This window comes from Nicotiana sylvestris, chromosome 8 (assembly GCF_000393655.2).
Source record: "Nicotiana sylvestris chromosome 8, ASM39365v2, whole genome shotgun sequence".
NCBI lineage: Eukaryota > Viridiplantae > Streptophyta > Magnoliopsida > Solanales > Solanaceae > Nicotiana > Nicotiana sylvestris.
In genome coordinates, this window is record NC_091064.1 from 182579334 (window position 1) to 182594455 (window position 15122).

Here is a 15122-nt window from a genome sequence, read left to right on the forward strand (position 1 = left end):
CCAATTTCTGAGAACAGCTCCCTTCGCCACAGTCTGAATAGTAAGGCCTTCTTCCTCCTCCTCCTCAATTATGGCACCGCAGTCTATGTCCTCATCCTCCAAGAATAAATTTTTCAACCCAACGAGTGCTTCTTCCTCTGCAATTCCCCATATTGTGTCAGCCTGATGAAAAGCATATTCCAAACGTGGCACCGGTTTCTCAAGTGTGTAATATGGTCCATGCCATGGAGGCGAGCAATCATTGTACTCTTGCCATGTATATTGGTATCCGAGCCTAAAAGTGGTACCATGATTTTTCAGCTGTAGTGGTTTGGTGATACATTGGAGGTTCTTTCCCAACCCTTTATCGGGTTCATATCCGGACCATGCTAGTATGCTTTCTATTTTGTTACTCCACCACTTATCTTTCTCGATGGCATTGACCCGTTCGATGTGATGATAGGTTTCCCCTCCTAGACTTCTTCTATATCCAATGGCCGGGATGGTTTGACTAGTGTAGATGGGGTTACTTCCATCTCCGTGAATGATTACTTCCTGGCGGTTCTATTCAAACGTCACGGCTTGATGTAGTGTGGAAGGCACGGCTCCAGCAGCATGGATCCAGGGTCGGCCCAACAGAAGATTATATGAGGTTGGTATGTCAAGCACTTGAAATTCAACGTCGAACAAAGTTGGCCCCATCTGCAAGCAAAGGTTGATTTCCCCGATCGTGGCCCTCTGGGACCCATCGAAAGCCTTCACATTCATGCTTCCTACCTGTATCTCGTGGAAACCTTTGTCCAACCTCTTCCAATGGACAAATATTTTGGCTCGAACCTCCATCAACTAGGACCCTGTCAATGAACTTGTCTTTAAAATTGCATTGTGATATGCAATGCTCGATTGTGATTCAAACCCTCGGGCGGTAGCTCATCTTCGTGGAAGATAATCTTATGGATCTCCAGCACTTGCCCAACCATGTTGGCCATTTCTCCACCAGTGATGTTATTGGGTACATAAGCCTCGTTCAGTACTTTCATCAAAGCATTCTTGTGTGCCTCTAAATTCTGCAATAGTGACAGGATAGATATCCGCGCAGGGACTTTGTTCAGATGGTCAACAACAGAGTATTCTTTTGCCTACACTTTTCTCCACAGGTCATCTCGCCCGGTCTCAATGATAGGCTACCTAGTAGTGGCCTCCTTACTTGAACCTCCTAGGTGTTCAGGTGTAAACACTCTTCCAGTTCTAGTCATCAATTGTGCAGCGTCAGATTCCTCTATCTTGGCCTTCCCTTTCCGCCGAGCCTCAGCAACATAATCCCAGGGTATTGCTTTTGAGTTGAATGGGGATGTGGTTGATACTGTCATAGTGAAAGGTGTGACCACTTCTACTTCAAATGGAGTGGGGTGGCTGCGGGTGGAGCCACTTCTACCTCGAATGGAACTGATGCAGTTACCCCAACCTCGATTGGTGCCTGAGTCTGAACCACAATAGGAGTAAGTGTGACTGTAACCTTAAAATCATCACCTTCTCGAATAAGCCCGATTGACCCCTCGGGGTCCCATTCTTCATTTGTCTTTATCACATGTATACCATCACCTCTGTGATCAGGGAGGGGATTATTGTGGACATTAGTTGCAACTTTCTTTGTTTGTATAACCTTGTTGTCAATTAGCATTTGGATCTTATCCTTCAATGTTCGGCACTCAGCAGTGGTGTGCCCTTTCATACCAAAATGATACGCACAAGTTTTGTTCGGATTGATCCATTGGGATGGATTTTCTAATGCCACAATGGGAACATGAGTGATGTAACCTGTGGCTTTCAACCTTTCATACAGTTGGTCGATGGGCTCAACAATGGTGGTGTATTGTCTGGGTGGCTTGCGGTCGAAGTTGGGTCTTGGTCTTGGATAATTTTGGCGAGCTGGTGGTGATTAGAAGTGGGATGGTTGGGAGTTATAGGTGTGATGGATAGTGACTGGTTGGAAATATCTGGGAGATGAAGGTTGATATGTAGGCGGTGTTGCTTGGTATGTGGGTGGAGGTGTTTGATATGGGGGTGTAGGTGTTTGATATATGGGTGGAGGTGTTTGATATGTGGGTGGAGGTGTTTGATAGGTAAGTGGAGATTTTTGGCCCTGGCCACCATTACTGCCCCACCATCTCTCTTCTTCGATATGCCACCAAATTGAAGTGACTTATTCGTGGCTTGCAGTGCCTCGAAGTTCGTTACCATCCTGCTCTTGATTCCTTCTTCGATTATTTCTTCGAGTTTGATGATGTCAGAGAACTTGTGATTTTCGATAACCATCAACCTCTCATAATATTGTGGATCCTGTGCCCTGACGGAGAATTTATTCATCTATTCTCCATCCAAAGAGGGCCTAACCTTGGCCACTTCCGACCTCCAACGAGTAGCGTATTCGCGGAAAGTCTCAGTAGGTTTCTTCCTAAGATTCTGAATGTAGAAGACATCCGGTGCATTCTCTGTGTTGAACCTGAACCGGTCCATGAAATCCGATGTCATGCTTACCCAATTGAACCATTTCTTGGGATTTTGGCTTATATACCAAGACAAAACGTCCCCAGTAAGGCTCCTCATAAAGAGCTTCATCTGAATCTTTTCATCTTTCCCGACCCCGACAAGCTTGTCACAATAGGTCCTTAGGTGAACCCTAGGATCACCTGTACCATCGAAAATTTCAAACTTGGGAGGTTTGTACCCCTCCGGCAGTTCGACATCCGGCTGTATGCACAGATCTACATAGTTCAAACCTTCTATCCCCCTGTCGTCTGCAATACCTTGAACTCGTCTTGTTAACTTCTTGAGTTCTTCGGCCATGTTTTTAATGCGCAGGTCCTTCTCGGAGGATTCCAATGTATATGAGATTGGTTGGGTAGTATGAGGTATAGTTTCCACAAATATGGGGTTGCTTTGATGGGTGCCAGGAACTTGGGTGTAGTGGTGGTCATTGGTGGAGTTTTGTAGATCAGGAATGGGTTGTGGTGTATTTTGGGGAGTGTGGTAAGTGGTGGTTGGTGGGTACTGAATTGGTTGATGATGATGTGGTGGTGGAGTTGGTATTGGCAGCGAATTGATATTTTGGGGTGGAGTTGCGTATTGATTTGGTACGGTAGGATTTTGTGGCTGTTGGTTTTGTGTGTTCTGAGGAGGTGTTGGGTTCTTTGTGTTTTGGTGGTGGATATCAGGGACATTGAGGGTGAGTGACAAATTTGCCAAGTTGCGAACCTGCTCAAGTTCTCCTTGTAATTCCAGTATCTTTTGTTTCAGTCTCAAAACTAGATCATTTGGGGTCAGAGTACTACGGCCATCTGAAATTTCTACGTTCTCAATATTCTCTTTTCGGATACCATTTAAGTCGTCCATTTTGTCTTTCTTTTGCCCTTTGTGTTGCTTCGAGGAGGATGGGGGAGAGCCTCTAGATCTGGTGTGATATGCTGATGAGGCAAGTATGAATGAACTAACCTAAGGGGATGGGAATAATCAAAAATAAAGGAAAAACAAAAAGGTAACAAGTCAGTGAGGATCCTGAAATGTTTGCAGTATTTAAACACATATTGCGGAAATGTAAATTTGTGTCCTACTTTGGGAACCTCGTTGTGCCCGAGGTAGGCCTAGAAACAAATAGATTTGGAGAACTTTAAATGCCAATAAATGCTTCATTTCATAATATAAAAATAGACGAATCCCAAAACGACACTAAGATAATAATAAACTAAGTCAGTATTGGCACTTGGCCTTATTACATTTTTAGGAAAAACAAGTAAATCTAGCCTATTTGGTCCCAGAAGGACCTTACCTAGATTCGATCTTCCAGACTCCATCATATAGATCCCCCAACTTGCGCAGTCCCAACAGCAAGTAGGCTCTGGCCAGATGTCCTTCTTCAGCTCCTTCAGCGTTCTGGCAATTTTCAATCCTCTTTATGACTTTGCCTTCTAGCTCCACTATTCCTCGCTCCAGATATTCCAGTTTCCTGTTGGAAGTGATTGCCATCTCTTTCCACTCCTCGATCAACCTCACATTCCTCTCAATTATTTCCCGGTGCTCATTCTCAGAGTCATGGACCCTCTTGCGCAGCCTGTTGTATTTGACTTGAGCTTCAGCTTCCTCATCTATGATTCTGTTCCCTTGACCAGTCCCTAGTGTTACCATTCCCTTTATATTGTCCTCCAACCATGCTGAGTAGAGAGGCTCGCACCCTGCATGATACCTGTCTGGCTCAACGGTGCTTTTCTCCACAATGATTTTGCAGTGCCACATGTGCTGAGCCTGACACTTGTAAGGGACGTCGTCATCTTGGAAATCTGCCCTGAAATGACTCATCTTGACAACCCTTGGTACAACCTGTTTTCTGCCTGCTTGCCTCATAACTCTCATAGGGACATATGTGTATATCCCTCTCAACCCGATCAGCACCAAGTGCGGAGCATCCCTAGACCTGATAATAAACTCGTCTGTTGGGAACCATTCAAACATCCACTGCACCTGTTCCTCGATCAGATTGTCGAAGAACTCTACCCATTCTATGGCGCTTTTCGACTGAGCAAATCTGTCTGGAATGTAAGTCATCTCCTTAGGGTGATGGAAGGCAACATGGTCGTTCCAAGCCCTTCGCAGAAATTCTTAACGATAGCGGCTCTTTTGGAAATGCTCCAGCAACCATAACTGCAGCAACAAATTACAACCCTCGAAATGCTTGACCCCTCTCTGACAATATTCTAGAGCCCTATAGATGTTGGCTACAATCATGGGGACTATGGTATATGTCTACCAGTTAATCCCTTCCATCAGAGTCTTGACGATCATGGCCAACCTAGTGTGGATTCTCCCCTTTTTCATTGGGAACACTATCAGGCCTAGAAAGCACACAATGAATACAAATACTCTGTGGTGGATGTGACCCAGAGAAGTGAGAGAGATATCATCATGGTAAGTGCGGAAAGACTTGCTATGGCCATACCTCTCGTATAGGTATTCAAAAGGTATGTAGGATTCCTTCAAGCACACTAGGTCGACATTCTTCTTCAGCCCCATCATTTTTAAAAATCCCCTGCCCGTGCGGTTTTCTGGTACCAATATCCCGGGATTGTCCCAAGTTAATCTCGCAAGCCCTCCAATTTCCTCTAGAAGCGGTGTCATTTCTACGTCAGGGAAACAAAACACAACTCTTTCACTATCCCAGAATAAAGTGGCAGCCTCGATCAGTTTGTTGTTTGGCTCAATATCTAGCAAGGAAGGCAGGTTACCCAAGCATTTTCTCACATGTTTCTTGTCACTTGAGGAAAGGTCCTCCTACCAATTTAGCAGCAATGGTGGGATGTTGCTAACCATACTGAATCTGGGGACCTCGTGCCTCATTTTCTACAAAACAAAAGGGTTAGACTTTACCCCCCACTGGACTTGACTATTTATACATTTATGATCAACATATCGACATTTAGTTCTCCAAATTAATACACAGAATGTGGATGTATCCGTTGGGATTATGGAAAACCCGATGGAATTTGGATAAGGCTTATCTTAAAGGATCATTATGTAGACAACATAACTGATCCAACTAGGTTTGACCATGATACATGCACAATTTTAACCAGAGTAAGGTTTCTATGAGGTTTTAGACTGGTACCCTCAAGCAGACAACTCAAGGGGAAGGCACAGAACCATCGACTGCACCACTGATCGAATAATTTTACCACAAATAAGCCTTTCCAAATTTGAGGGTAGTAAATAGGAAGAGCGCAACCACTTATTAAAGCGTTGCTATAGGATTTGATACGCACGAGTGGAATATGATGTGGAGCATGATTTATGCAATAATTAATAACATGTAGTCAAGTATTTGCATGTAGGGAAAAATAAATACAGCATTTAAATAATTGAAAGATAGTTACAAGGAAAAAGAAAACAAAGAGACAAGTAATTTTCAGGGATAAAGAACTATAAACGCTTAAAAATGGACAATTAAATACAAATAAGGGAGAAGGGTACGGGATAAAGCATGCTTGGACTAATTTGTAAAAGATAAGTTCGTTATGGTAAGAGCCTAAAAGGTATCCCCAGGAGAGTCGCCATGCTGTCGCGCTTCCTTTTTTCCCTCCGCAGAGAGAAGGTCCGGGTTTCGATGTTTATGGGGAGTAATAATTCATTTCCTTTTGGGAATTTGGGTTTTTTGAAGAGTCGCCACCTAACGAGTTATGGTGCGTTAGGGCACCTAGAGTGATTAACTCTTGGATTGGTTTGCATTACTAGAGATTAGGGTAAGGGCTCGAAATGACCTCGAGGGGAAGGTGTTAGGCACCCCTCTCGGTCCACAACTATGGGTCCCCGCAGAACTTATATTTACGAATTAGTCCATTAATAGGTAAATAGTTGAATCAAATCGGTTGCAAGTAAAGCACGTTGTATAACTCAAATAATAAGACAGTTTTGGACAAGTTGTATATAGAACAAAGTTTTAAACAAAAAGGAATTTTGGGAAAAGGAGGAGTCCTAGAATGGTTAGACAATAGGATTACCCCTCACAATGTCCGGTAAACACTCCTCAATGAGGGGCTACACGTGACATTAGCGTGTAGTCATCATATCCCATATCTACCTTTCCCACCCCTTAGTGGTCATTAAAGCAAGTGTTGGTCAGCGATCTCTATTGCATGCAATTACCCACCTTCTTAATGGTCCTGGAGGAATTTTAGGACCTCTACCTATAGGAGTTCTAGACAGACCCCTAAGGTTTTAAAGGTAAAAATACTAAGGCGACAGGCAAGAACAATGAAAACTTTGGCACATAAGATAAAAGGGAGCAATTAGAGGCTCAAATTTACTTCCTCAAACAATACACATAAGCATCACGACTCAAGCACAAATAAGGGTCTTTTGTTAAACAATATTCTAAGGCATTATGTCTAAGTGAATATCAAGACATAGAAGACAAGTTAGTTTATTTCATAAACTCAGAAGTAATGACCCTATAAGTTGCCTACTGATTTTTAAAGGCTGTTAAAAATATCAGAATGACATTAAGTAACAGAAACAGTTTTAGAATTGTAGGATTTTGAAAACGCCCTGTAGGCTTGCCTACGCGAAATACTGATAACTACGTTTTATAGTAAAACAGGCCAGATTTTAAAATAGACTCTTGAATCCCTATAGGCATGCTGTCTAATGATAGATTAAGGCAGTTTTTAAAAGAACTCATTTCAAGGAAATATAAACCACTAATTAAAGTGGTATAGAAGTGAACTAATCGTTGACTGAGTTGATTTATTCAAACTAGAATGGTTTGAATCTATAGGCAGAATTTCTGGTGTTGTTCTTTATAGGCATGATATCTAGTTGTTTAAGGCTAGTTTTTGAAACTTACAGGCATGATGCCAAATGGAAAAACACATGTTATAACAGAAGTTGGATTGGATTATATCCTATAGGCATGGCATCTACTTGTGAAATTGATTTTAAGACCTATAAACAGAATTTCTATTATGGAATCACTTGAGACCTATAGGCATGATTTGTAACATGATAAGACAAACATAATAAGATATAAAAGTCCTGTAGGCATGGTTTCTACTTATAAAGGTAATCATAGTAAAATATGAAGTCCTATAGGCATGGTTTCTACCCGTATTACCTCACAAACATGTAGCTACCCACCCTTTTCACTAGTTACCCCAATATTCGTTTACAAATTATTATAGACCATATGAATGAATTACATAAGTAATTAAGAAAAATAAGAAGCTATTCTATATGGAGCCTACAAATAGTCCCAGATTTCCAAAGCCTCCAACAGCCTCAAATGCCCAAATTCCATAGACAGTATCATTGTCTAGGTGCATCAAAGTTCCCTAAGGATCTCAAGGATCCCAGACAATGCTTACACCTAGACTTGGTAACCAAATTGAGTAAGTGTAGTGTGGAGGGGTCAGCCTCAGTATGCCAGAGTTTAGAGGGTTCTCAAGAGCATCCCAATACAGTATACATACTGGAGGGGGCAGAACCTATTGACTTAGGAGTAGAGTGAGAATGCTTGACACAATTTGAAAGGTTGCAGTAGGAAGACATTATTAAAAAGAGGTTTGCTTGAAATAATTTAGTAAAACAACAGAGACAGTTTTAAAAGAGAGTGGGGTAGTAAACAACAATCCAAACACAACACCCCTAAAATAGGTTCACACACAGCCAGAGATCATAAAGCCAACACAGGGTCAATAGTCACAAACATGGGACCAGGGAATTTGGGGACACATAGGTAAACATATAGTTATAGGATCACTTAAGTACATAATCAACAACATGCTAAGGAACCCCAGACTTAATGCAGAATTAGGTCACTTAATGATGGACAACTACTTTGCATAGAACATTAGTAAGGGAGAGTCATATTGGGGTACACTAAAGGGTTTAATATTTCATAAACATGCTGAGTCTAAGGGGGTAGTATATAATTAACATAAAGAGATTAATTACATGTTGAACATCAGAAACAGAGGTAGAAACAAATCAGGAACATGATGAACTGGAGGAGAAAAAGAAACATATTGTTTTGAGACTTTAATTGAAATCAGGATATACCAGTAAAATGACAGCACACAAAAAAAATGAAGGAGAAGGAGAGCACAATAGTTAGCCTTGGCTTGCAGCCGTCTAAGTCAGAATAATAGTAAGTAGCACAAAAGAGGGAGTAGAAAGTTTAAGTGCGAGAGAGAGAGATTTTTGAACCAAAGTGCTCGACCGTTTGTGTTAATGAGAGAGAGTGTATATATAGTAGTTGGAAATTAGATAAAAATAAGGCAAGAATCATAGTATCATAGTAATTATGGAACCAAATACTAATCAGAATCAAATCAATGCAAGTAACCCTTTAATTAAGGGGTAATTAACCAACGGTAATAGGCAAAAATGATTAAGGAAAGAAATCAAGTAGAGTATAAGGTATAAAATAGACAATTAGGGGTAAGTACATAGGGGTTTAATTAAGGAAACAGTTAATGAAGAATCAGTAAATACTCGGTTAGCCAAATAAGGTAAGAAAACAAAATAAAGTTGCAGAATATGAAAATAATCGAAAATCAGCATATAGTAAATCATGGAATCAAGGATTCGAAATTACTGATTTAAGGAGAGTAACATGGGTTTCTAAGTTTAAATAGGAAAATCGAAGGTCTAAAGTGAAGTTTTTCAAATCAAGCCCAGAAATAAGGAGTTTAGAATCAATCAAAGAGATAGTTTTAGCATATAAAAAGAGTGATATAGGAGTAACCAAACACAGCAAGCAAAGAGGCAAGTATTTACCGGTTAAGATGAAAACAAACACATAGAGGTGATAAAAACTCAGTAAGAACATATTTGAAGCAAGATAATCACAGAAACTCAGACAAGAAACGAGCAGTCATGCTAATACACAGAACCAAATGAAGAAATCTAGAAAATTAGGGCTTTCAACATTTGTGAGTTGAAAGGGTAGTAAAATCATAGAATCAGTAAAAATATAGATAGAAGTTTAAACATAAAGAATCAGTTTAATAAAGGTTTTAGAAGGAGTTCCGAAAACCCTAATTTTAGAAGAAGGTGAAAACACTTTAAAATCGATGATTCTTGTAAAGAGTTCCAAGGAGAGTGTAAAACATCAAAGAAACCAACTCGAATCATGTTAACATTGTACAAATCTAGGAGATGTAGGCAGAAATTAGGGTTTCAGAAGAAACCCAAATGGAGATGAAAGAACCTGTCTAGAATCCCAAGGATCGTAACAAATACGGCGTGATTTTGCTCGAAATCATACTGGAATAGCCAAGAACAGACAAGTGACGAACCCTAGGTGCAAGTCGGTGTGGCCCTGAGCCCTTGAAGACCTTAGAGAAGGCAAGCATGACGTTAAAGGAGCCATTGGAGGCTTAGGAGTTGATGGGAGATCACTGGAGAAGACCGGAGAAGAGAGGTCGGCGGTTGAAAGGGCTAGGGTTAGGTTGAGTTGTTGAGAGAGGAGAAGAGATGAGAGAATACAAAGGCGACAAATTTGGGAGAATGAGATAGGGTTAGGGTCGTTTAGGATTAAAAATGTAAGGGCTAATACGGGTCGTTGATCTCTTAGATCAACGACCAATATTTATTTGGTGCTGGGTCGGGTAGGAGGGTTTAGGGTTGGGTCCGGTAGTCTGATTTGGAATTGGGCTAAAATTGAAATACAATTCTGGCTATGTTTTAAATAGCCAATTTATACCTATATAATTTTTAGTAAATAATAAATAATTTTTGAAAAATAATTTTATGTACTAAAATGATTTAAAATAGATATTTAACATTTTAAAAATATGGAAGGTCAATTTTACGCATATGAATGTAATTATACATTAATAAGGCTAATATTGCAATTGTATGCAATTTAGTTTTAAAAATACAAAATGCAATTATAAAAATGCATAAAAAATATTTTAATCATATTTTGGCATAAATACAGAATTTAAATGACTAAATCACCCCAACAATAATTTGAGAGATAATTATTAGAGATTTTATGAGTAAAAGGGGAGGAAATAAATCAATTAAAAATCTTTAAAATTATAAGAAAATTATAAAAACCTTATGCTGATTATATATGCATATATATATGTCATTTTGAAGGTATTTATGCATATTAAAAATATATAGGGAAAAATTAGGTATCAACAGTTGGCATTCCGGGGTCCAAGCAAAATTGTTCTTCTTTTTGAGCATTGAGAAGAACCTGTGACTTCGATCTGAAGACCTCGAGATGAACCGGCCTAAGGCGGCTATCCTCCATGTTAATCTTTGTACGGCCTTAATGTTGTCCACAACTATGATGTCTTCGATTGCCTTAATTTTGTCGGGGTTGATCTCGATTCCCCGATTTGACACCATAAAGTCGAGGAACTTGCCCGAACCGACTGCAAATGCACATTTCTCAGGATTGAGCTTCATGTTTTATTTTCTCAATATGTTGAAAGTTTCTTGCAAATGTGTCAAATGGTCCTCTACACGCAGGGATTTAACTAGCATATCGTCAATATATACCTCCATTGATTTACCTATTTGTTCTTCAAACATTCGATTCGCTAGGCGTTGGAAAGTACCACTAGCATTTTTTAGCCCAAACGTCATTACATTATAACAGCAGGTGCCATACTTAGTGATGAATAAAGTCTTTTCCTGATCCTCCGGGTTCATTTGAATTTGATTGTACCCGTTTTAGGCGTCGAGAAAATTAAGGATCTCGTGGTCGGCCGTGGCATCGATCATATGATCGATATTCGGCAGAGGAAAAGAGGCTTTGGCACATGCTATGTGTCACGCCTCCTTTTTCACTACACCCCCCGGAAAGGTATAAAGGAGTTTTTCCAATTAAAGGACAATCGAAACGGGATTTATTATTAAAAAAAAATCAGAGTCGCCACTTGGGAGATTTATGGTGTCCCAAGTCACCGGTTCAAATACCGAATCGAGGAAAAGATTGACCCTGTTTAACAGTCCGCGAACCAGAAATCCGGGTAAGGAATTTTGTTAACCCGGGAGAAGGTGTTAGGCACTCCCGAGTTCCGTGGTTCTAGCACGGTCGCTCAACTGTTATATTCGGCTTAATTATCTAATTTTAGTACATTTTCAAACCTATGTGCATTTTCAACCTTAACCGCTTTTATTCATTTTTAGGAAGATTGCAACGTTATTAAAATATATTTCAAACCACATCACATAAATGCACCCGCATTCCGCAACACATTTTATCTAACGTTGAGATTTGGATTTGGGTCACATAAATGCGCACCCGAATTTAAGAAGGTAATATTATTAAACTAACGCGCCTAAAGCAACTACGCGTTTGCAACTTTGCGAGGGCCATAGAAAATTCGCTAAATGACACGCCTCGATTTCTAAGGTTGAGTTGACGCTAACTAAAATGAGGGCCACGCAATTGAGGTTTTATTCGGCGCGGCGCACCTCAATTCCATTTTAAAAGGATATTCAAACTAAAGCTGGGAGGGCCATAAACTATGAGTTATCTAATTATGGCTCACCTAGAATTTACTTTCAAGCACCTAACTAATTAATTAAAGAAGGTTTAATGGAATCCCAATTATTTTTAACTAAAGGGCGACTTTACTTAACTGCTAGAGGGCATCGTGTTTAACTAATCAATTAACTAAAAAACCATTGTTCCGGACAAAAGCAACATGATCAAGAAATGAAGCTGAACTTGATGAAATGAAATAGTTTCGAACAACATAGAGTGTATGACCCTATTCGCAGGTGCCCTTCGTATTTGGGCCTAAAAATGAGCCCAGTCGTTCAAAAAAAAATCCATGGGGATAAAACACGCAGGCCACGTCTGATTGCTGATTGTTGAGCATCTTAACTGGGCCAATTCTAGGCCCAAATTTTAAAACCAGTACTTGCACAAACCAATCAAATACCAATTCATCAAAAGAAACCAAATGAACCATGAGGCTGAACTAACTAATAATTCGGAGTTTTTAACTATTTAACACAAATTGGCTAGTTAAAATTCCCATTGTATATTGCATGGATTTTTGGGTTGAATCTAACATGAGGAAAACCCAGCAACAACAGACTAGCTGCTGGGCTCAAGAAACAAGCCCGGATAGTAAGGGCCTACTGCCTTCTCTTGCTAAAGACCTCAAAACCAGGCTTAAGAGGCCCAAGCCTAGCCAGAACCCAAATTGAAGATCAAGACTCCATATCGAGTTTTCACTATCCACAAAGTACCAATTGCATTTGAAAATAAACTGATAAACTCTATCATTCCACATTTACTGGAGCATAGGGAAATTTCAGAAGAAAAAAATGCATGCTTAGCTCAGGCTACACTTGATAATGCATTTAAAATATTCAAGTTTGATTTCAAACTTAAATTCAACCACATCCTGGAAACTTCTAACCCGTTAACTTTCTTCAATGCCAACAGTAACGAGGTCTAAGTAATTAACACAGTTCACTTAAATTCAAACATTAACACCCAAGTTCTTAAAGAGCATAAGTTCAGCACAATAATAACGTAAGATAACCAGGCTAACAGGTACACATATGGCCCATTACAGAACATTTTAAGAAATAGAAGAAGCAAATGAAAGGATGATCCAAATCAACTTGTACTCAATCTGGCCTCAGTCAGAAATGCATATTTTAGCTACTTGTTGATCATGGTTTGAAGTAATACCTGGTAATGGACAAGGGAAAAATCAAAAGAAGTGAAGGATCAGCAGTAAGCAATAGCAGAAATCAGCCCAGATTCAGCCAATAAAACAGTGAAATCAGCTCGAAAAAATCAAGGGAACAATAGAGGAAAACCAACACTAACTCCAAACCAAAGCTTAAACCATTTCTCTAACCAGATGCACAATTTTGGAAGTTCTTTAGAAATTCTAGATTAACAGAAGATTCAGAGAACCAAAACCAGGGAACCAAAACCAATTCCAACAATTTTCAGCATTTTCTCGGAATTTTCATAAAGAAAGAAAGAAAAAATTCTGAAATTCAGTATTTTCTTATCTTTTCAGTCTCTCTAGGGTGCAAAAAGCTGTGTGTTGAGTGAAAAAAAGCTTCATTTATAAGGCTGGGGTCTGTTATGTGCCTTCCAAGGCAAGACAATCAGATTTTCCCAAAATACCCTCACATGGCATCTTTTAAAACTGATTTTGGACAGCTGTCCATTTCCTTCAGATATTTTCAATTTGCAGCCTGTTTTCCCTAACAATTTTGGGCAGCTGTCCATTTAGGAAGCTTCCCCATCAGTTATTAAAAGATTCTTCAAGTTAAACCAATCTACAAAATTACCCCCTAAAGTTCCTAATTATTCACTTACCCCCTAAGTTCTGAATTCTCACAATCACAACAAATAACAAACAAACGAAATGACACCTTCAGCTGAATTGAAAACCAATGAAATTCAAAATAATTGTTGAGTCATATTAAATCATGAAGAATTAGTCTGCTACAAAGCCCTGTCACACCTTCTTTTTACGCACCCGCGTGGGCGCAAGGGGAGTTTTTTCCAATTAAAGGACAATCAAAGCGGGATTGGTTTATTTATTTCAGAGTCGCCACTTGGGAGATTTAGGGTGTCCCAAGTCACCAATTTTAATCCCGAATCGAGGAAAAGAATGACTCTATATTACAGTCTGCGTACCAGAAATCCGGATAAGGAATTCTGTTAACCCGGGAGAAGGTGTTAGGCATTCCCGAGTTCCGTGGTTCTAGCACGGTCGCTCAACTGTTATATTTGGCTTATTTATCTGATTTTAAATACAATATGAACTTATGTGCAAATTTTATCTTTTAACCGCTTTATTATTATTGTTTTTACAAGAATGTGAACGTCGCTTAAACATATGTCTTTGGACTGCGTCACATGAAATGCGCCCACAATCTGGAACATATTTTATTTGACGTTTTGGGATTTGGATTTGGGTCGCATGAAATGCGCACCCAGGTTTAAGAAAGCAGATTATTAAACACGCACCTAAAGAGACTATCGTGTTATTATTTTGGGGAAGGCCGTAAAATTTGCTAAGCGGCCTGTCCCGGATTCTAAGTATTTTTAATATATATGCATTTAGAGGGCCCCGCAGCTTCTACATTTTTGTTTGTCGAGGCTCGTCTCATTTATTATTAAAAGGAATTTACAACGTCATGGAAATGCATCTCGGGCCACGCCACAATCAATGCGCCCGTGACTAAAGACATATTTCGACTCCGTTGAGATTTGGATTTGGGTCACATAAATGTGCACCCGAGTTTAGGGAGATAACATTATTAAAGGCGCGCCTAAAGCAACTAGCGCATTATTATTTTGGGGTAGGGCCGTGAAATTTACTAAACGGCCCGTCCCGGAATCTAAGTATTTAATACATATGTTTTAGAGGGCCCCGCAGCTTGTATTTTTATTCGGCGAGGCTCGTCTCATTTTTTATTTTATTTATTTTTCTTTTAGAAACAGGACAAAGCTAAAATAACTACGTTTTCTGCTACTTCGCGAGATCATAGGTTATAAATTGAACTTATTTGATGAAGCTGAGTATTTTTCCGCGAAATTAAAATTGCTACCATAATTTCAACATTACTACCACATGTATAAACAACTA